Genomic DNA, 7,160 nt, shown 5'->3' with positions numbered 1-7,160 from the left:
GTTTTGCAGTTATGCATGGCTGCAGACAGCTTATTAGGATGTCTTGAACTACACACATTCTCACGCCTTAGCATCCTCATTCATATTGATACTAATGGGCCGGTCTCAGCCCTCCATGCAATTATAATAACGAACTGCCTGCCTGGCAGATGAGGAGGGATGGGTTTTAATAAAATTTATTTATTGGCCCCCAATTGTTGCCATTTAAGTCCCTCTAACGAGACAAATCTTGTCAGGCTAATGGCGGTTAATTTGCTACTGCCCCCCCCCACCCCCCTCTGCGAAGTCTCAGAGAAAGAAAAAAAAAATAGTGTAATATGTTCTCCTTGGAACATAATGAGAGTGATGACATTTTAAAGTCCATTTTCATTCTTCTCACAGTAAGACTATTTGAATATTTCTGCCAGTACCACACCTTTCAAAAATAATATCTATAAATGCATTATGATCATTAAGCTGTGAATGTATGTGGAACAAACACTGTATAAATGCAGACCCTCTCAGCTGAGAGAAATTAGCCATGTAAACCCCTCCTTGCACCTCCTTCCAGTTTTCAACCCCCACATTACAGTACATCTCATTAAAATAAATGAAGACATCACATTGCAGAGAGGAGGACGTGCTTGTCACTTATTTTAATAATTCTACTAAAAGATACACATATACTTGGGAGCATATTAAAGACAGTAGCCATTTGTTTGCTTTTGGGAATAGGATAAAATTTTCATTATTACACCAAATAAGACAAAAAAAAAAGGACTTGCATATATTCAATCTTTTTTTTTCTTTATAACAAAGCTAAACATCATCAGTCATCAATTGTAATGATGCACGTTTGGCTGGTTGAGGGTATGTGTACTACCCTGTAACAATGTGTTGGATGGGACAGCGCTGCTCACATGGTCTTCAGACAATGTCTTCTTGCCCTGCTCTGAACCAAACAGACCCTCCAAAAGAACACTGGCTGTGCTATTAGCGAGAGGATGGTTGACTTCTGGAGGAGATTTCTTCACCTCCATAGTCTCATCCTTCTCCTCCTCATCTCCTTCAAACAGCTCAGGGCTGTAGAAGATACTTTGTTCATCCTCTTCAAGATCTTCCTGGTCCATTCTGCTGGTGTTCTGAGGTCAGGAGCACCATTTATTTGGTGCTTTGGTGCCACAGGAAGCACAGGAATAACTTCCTTCTGAACCTGCTTGTTGTTCACTGACTTCTCATCCGGCTCAGATTGAAAAATAAGAATCCTGAATTGGCTACTGACTGGAGTGGAGGTGAAGAGGTGGCTTGTAGATCATGGCGTTCTTTGGACAACACATTCTCTGCTTGGTTCAGATGGATGCTGTATATTCTTTTGGTCACCTGTTCAAACAGACATACACAAAGACATCTGAGTGACATTTATACAAAACTCTTGGGTGTGTATACTAGCTCAAACGTATGCTTTGGCTAAAACAATACAGTCAGCATTGCCCGTCAGACAAAACACGTTTAAGGGTAAGCTTTGATTGATTGTTGGAGCACAGAGTCTCTAGGATAACTGTGCATGGACTTTAGATTTGGGTCTACAATATGGTTTATATATCTGAAAGAGTGGAGTCCCTGATTTGTTCTCAAGTGTGCACAAATACTCACGCTCAATCTAACACAAACAAAGGTCAAAGGATTGCATTAAAAGCAACAGTCAGACATCTGCTCATCCCAATGCTGTTCAGTCAGTCGGGGGCCACACAGTCTGACAGGGGCAATGAGGAGTGAAGAGTGTGTACAGCACACATACATACATGTACATGCCACATAAACGCATGTTCACTTACCAGATGGTTTTATCTAAAGGTACACACAATGTCAAAGAAATAGCTGACCCCAAAATAAATTCTGTCATCCTTTACTCAACCTCACATTGTTTTAAATAAATCTGATTTTTAAACTAAAGGGAGAAATGTTGAAGAATGTATTGGGCCACTAGTTTACACAGACTACCATACAATGTTTATAGTTTGTAAGAGCTCATCTCTTTTCCTCCCCAAGGCATATATTTTAATAGAAAATAAACATTTCTTATTATAAGCAATGTTGCAAACAGTTGTGCGGCTTATTATATTTGCGAAAACTTTCCTTTGATAAATGTACATTCCAAATGATGTATATATTTATATTCATATATATTTGAACATTACAAAAGTATTTACTTTCACTTTTGATTAAATTTAATGAATCCTGGCTAAACACAGAGCATCAATGTTTAAAAAATCTTAAAGACTCCAAGCTTTTGAATGGTAATGTTTGGCCTGTCAAGCTCCAAGATAAAATAAAAAAAAATTAGTAATAATGTAAATAAATAAAAAATAAATAGTCCTTATAACTCATGCACTTATATACAAAGTTAATCTTATAAAACCATATAATCTTGTTTCTCTTTTTTTGTTTAACAGAAAAAAGATATGTTTGTTTCCAATGTAATGAGGGTAATTAAATCAATTTTCATTTTCTTGGGTGAACATTTCCTTTAAATTACATGAAGAGCATGAAGTAACTTATCCAAGAGGGTCTCATTATAAAAGACAGAAATAATAAAATTTCACAGAAGTTACTTTAATGGATTGACGCAGGAAACCATTCGCCCAACAGTTGTTCACCATCACCAGATGATTTCCTTCAGGACACAATTGAGAATGTTAAACAAATACAATTATTATTTTGTATCCACACAAGCCATATACCTGATTCAGAAGACCTGCTCTAGGAGTTGGCCGCCTGCACCTCGGTGTGTAGTTTTGGCTGTGCTAGTGGCGAGTCAGATGGCTTGTCGGGGGTTATTATCTCAGGAGACGGTGAGGTAGCAGTGGAGGGGCTGGGGTTTTGAGGGGCAGCCTGAGACTGTGTCTCTTCGAAGGTCTCTACTGCCCCCAGCTGGCATTGAGAAAAGAACTCCAGGGACTGCATGGCGCCAGTGAAGGTGTCATGGTGCCTCACTAGCTGACGCACCCACTTTGAGAGGCCTGAGAGAAGAGGACAGCAGCGTTTGACATACATTTAACCACTCTACTTGACCACTATTTTCATAACACTCTACCACAGTACTGTCAATAAGTGTAGATTTTCAAGTAATGAAGGTTTTCAACCCATCACTGTTACATGTAAAAGAGCAAGACCTTATGTACACATTATCCGGCCACAGCCCACAGTCTAAAATTTCAAAACGGGTAATTATCTCCATCTAGTGATACAGAAATAGAACTACAACTGGGTGAAATAATGGGACAAACCCATAAATTTTTAGCACTTTTAGACCATTTGTCATTTACCCATGATATATCTGTTTGGGTTCGTCCTAAACCGGTCACCTACCAGTATGAGTGCCCCCCAGTCATTTCGATGCCGTATACACCTGTTAGGAAAACAAACATACTGTATTGTTACTACAAATTGGTCTTAAATATCAAGCAATTGCATAAATATCAACTGAATTTCTGAATTTCATGTAGCTCTCACCTTCCGAGTGCCTGGTATAATGCCCGGTATGAATCTCGTACCAGCGGCCACCAGGCAGAAGCCCTCGTGTCTTGGCATGCTTGTCATTGTACTTCATCTTCAGTTCGACCTGCAATGCAAAAGAAACAATGACTTGGACCAAAATAGCTCCTATAAAAACATTAAACAGAATTTCAGGTATAACAGTTTCAGCAAAAATATTAAGCAGCACAACTTTCTTCAACATTGATAATAATAAATGTTTCATTGTTTCTGAAGGATCATGTGACACAAATGAGACTGGAGAAATGTCTGCTGAAAATTCAGCTTTCCCATCACTAGAATACATTACATATGTATACATATATATATAAATTTATATATAAAAAAAAAATCATACTATTTTTAATTCAAATAGTTCACAATATTGTTTTTTCCTGCAGTTTTGATTAAATACATGCATCCTTGGTGTGCATAAGAGAGTCATTTTAAAAACATAAAATCTGACTCAAACCTTTTCAATGGTAGTATAAGCATAGACATTTCCCTGACTTTTCTTTTTCTATTCTATTCATTTATTGACCTGGAAAACACCATTTTAAACTTCCTTAGTTTATATTTGCAGGGTTTTCCAGGACCATGGAAACCCTGTGGAACTTTTGATGAACCGATTCCAAGCCTGAGCAAAATAAACAAGCAGTATATCATTGGTTAAGTAGTGAGTAGTGGTGAGTTTACAGGTCTTGTAACTGGAAGGTTGCTGGTTTAGAGCCAATCCTGAGGCATTGATCATTTTCTTCTTGTACATATAAAGATTCTTTTCTAAACTCAGTAGACAGTATTAATATTCACTAACTTTACATTAATCAGAAGACCCCACAGGCCACACCTGGGAGTGGGGCAGCTGCACCACCATCGTGCCACTCATACAGAACTAATTAGATTGACACTGGCAGAAGGTAGGCTGGTGAGCGGTGATCTGCAGAGGGCAAAGCTCCCCTGAAGATGACACCCTAGGCCTGAAGTGCTTTCATACTCGCCTGCCCACATCCGCTGATCCATTGCAGAGAGGCGGAAGAAAGAGGCCACCAGACAATAGGCATCTGCTTTGCCATAAAAATGCCAGGGAGGCATCCATCAATTTTCACCCACTGCCCTCACGGTTTTAACGCTAACCTTTCTGAATTGACAAGTGAAAAGTTCAAATCCTGTCGGATGGGACAGCACAGTGAAAGCCTTAACTATTTGTGACAGGTACTGTGTTTTCAGATGCCACAACCTGTACTAGGGCATGACCGTTGCAGGTAAGGCTTGTCTCTTGTACACATCAGCTCTGCATCATCCACGATGTTCTCACACACCTTAATCAGGAATATTTAGAAACACATGGACACGTTGGCATACACATGGGGCTGAACTGAAGAGTAAACACTTAAGCATGACTGAATCCGCCATCTGATGCCATCTGATGCATCTCAATCTCTAACCCAGTGGAAGGGTTAAAAGCATCTGGATAGAGATCCTGTTGTCAAATAAAGGCCGCTACCCCGAGGCGGACTGTCATATAAATCCAATCAGAGTCTATTTCACTATCAAGGCCCTTCACCTCCTGGTACCACGTCAACACTCAATCCGACATGACAGCTTGCATATGTGAAAAAGCCAATTCCCGCTACAAGCCAAATCTCTTCAATGTGCAAGAAACCGCAAGCTGGAAGGGATTACGTAAAATGTCAGGAGATAGCCCACTCTCACATCAGCTTCAACCTCTTTACCTGTTCATCCTTAAAAACAGACATTTGACCAAGAGGCATGCATTGCAGCAGAGCGAAACGCTGCGGCCGTCGTGCCTGTCACCGAGATCTTGTAGCCTGCTGTCTGTCCGTGTTAGGAAACAGCAGAGCTGGTCACACTAAGAGTCCTCTGCTCCGCAATTAAAAGGACAATCAAAGAGAGGCGAGACACAACATTCCACACAAACCTTAACAATTTAATACACTTTCCATCGTCTCACACAAGCTGTTCATTAGGCATCGAGACACGGCATCAGCTGGAATAGCCCTTTTAGTGCCTTTTAAATCGGAGATTATTTTTCTTAGCGAAATAAAACGTTCCTTACAGTTTTTATGTTCACCAGAGGCTATTTTTATGTGTGCACCATCGGCTTACTGGATAATGCCTTAGATTGTTAAAAGTTCACCTTTGATCTTGCTCACAATAACGAACTAATAAAAGCGATACTCTCATTTTAGAGGCATTTTAATAGCTTTTATGTCTATTTGGAAAGACTGTGCAGGCATCCACACAACAGGACCTCTACTCTGACTAGACAGTCAGAGTCACAAGTCAATGAATTCAAGCATGTTCTGAAAGTAATGCTGGTAAGTGAATACTATTTATATTCTAATTAATTACATGATGTGGTGATTAATTAATCTAATTAATCGCACATCAAATTAGGAGAAATTACTCTGAAAAGATCATTTAAAGTCATTTTTGTGCAAAGCATCGAACAGAGGTTACAAAAAGTAGGTTCAGCAAGAATTTTTTTTATATAAAATGTATTACATATACTTTTTTGGACCATGTGAGTAAATTATGACAGAATTGTCTTTTTTTGGTTGGGTGAACTATAATAATTTATTTTATTAATTTTATTATTATTACTGTAAAATATAAAATTATTTAATAAAATTACACTCAATAATAAAATTAAAATAATTAAGCTCTGCCATCACAGGAATAAATTACATTGTAAAAAATAAACAGAAAACAGTTATTTTTAAATTCTATTCTAATAATATCTCACATTAAATTAATGAAAAGATAAATTCACAATAAACATTTCAACAATATTTGACTTTTTCAGGCCTGGCAATCATTACTGTGGGTACCCTGCAAAAAGTACAGAAACTGAAAAAGATGCTTTGAAGAAGATGATCTGCAGATAGACTTATTACCCAGCTGAAAAATTTGGCGCCAACAGCCTCGTGTGCAGCGGGCCAACATATAGTGCTGTATAGCTCTCCAGGCATCCCTAATTAGAGTCCCAGTTCGCGGACCTTTCACGTTCTAATCCCCCCTCCTCTCCCACCACGCTTCCTGTCTGAAATACTGTCCTTTCCTAATAAAGGCGAAAAATGGCAAAAATAATCTTAAAAAAGTAGCAATGGCTCCAGAAACTTTTAATCTGTTTGGGATAAGAATGAATACGCCAAAACTCCTTCTAGTTTTAAAACCTACACTAGGCAAATGATACAAATCATCACTTATGTAGATGGGGGATGGTATCAGAGGGGAAATTGAGGTCAACAAACAGACACATTTGAGTGCTGTCCACCACTACATGTGGCATTTGAAACGAGGAGGATCACGGTTGGCCAGGTGCAGTAGAAAACCCCTGCCTCCTTGCTCTTCACCCTCTCTGGCACATCAACTCATTGCTTGTCCGCAACAAGCCACAAGATTAAAACCTACCTCAGAAGCCTCCAAAACTCAAATAAAATGGCAAACTCAATCGGCCTCCACTGAAGCAGAAGTGAAAAAAAATCAAAGGCCTTCCTCAGAGGTTAGGGTACAACCACGCCAACGGCTTCCACGAAGGTGAAGGGCTCGGAAGTGTCAATCATCTGTACATGTCCCCACGGTGACAGACCCAGTTAGGAAAGCCTCAACATACTCTGACAGCA

General features: G+C 39.2%; 1 pseudogene; it reads right to left on the bottom strand.

The window, feature by feature from the left end:
* Positions 1 to 603: 603 nt before the first annotated feature.
* Positions 604 to 7,160, bottom strand: part of LOC128028846 (Fanconi anemia group J protein-like) — a 44,165-nt pseudogene continuing 37,608 nt past the window's right edge.

The sequence above is a fragment of the Carassius gibelio genome, chromosome A15 (assembly GCF_023724105.1).
Source record: "Carassius gibelio isolate Cgi1373 ecotype wild population from Czech Republic chromosome A15, carGib1.2-hapl.c, whole genome shotgun sequence".
In the NCBI taxonomy this organism is placed as follows: domain Eukaryota; kingdom Metazoa; phylum Chordata; class Actinopteri; order Cypriniformes; family Cyprinidae; genus Carassius; species Carassius gibelio.
This window is presented reverse-complemented; position numbering and strand designations above follow the sequence as displayed.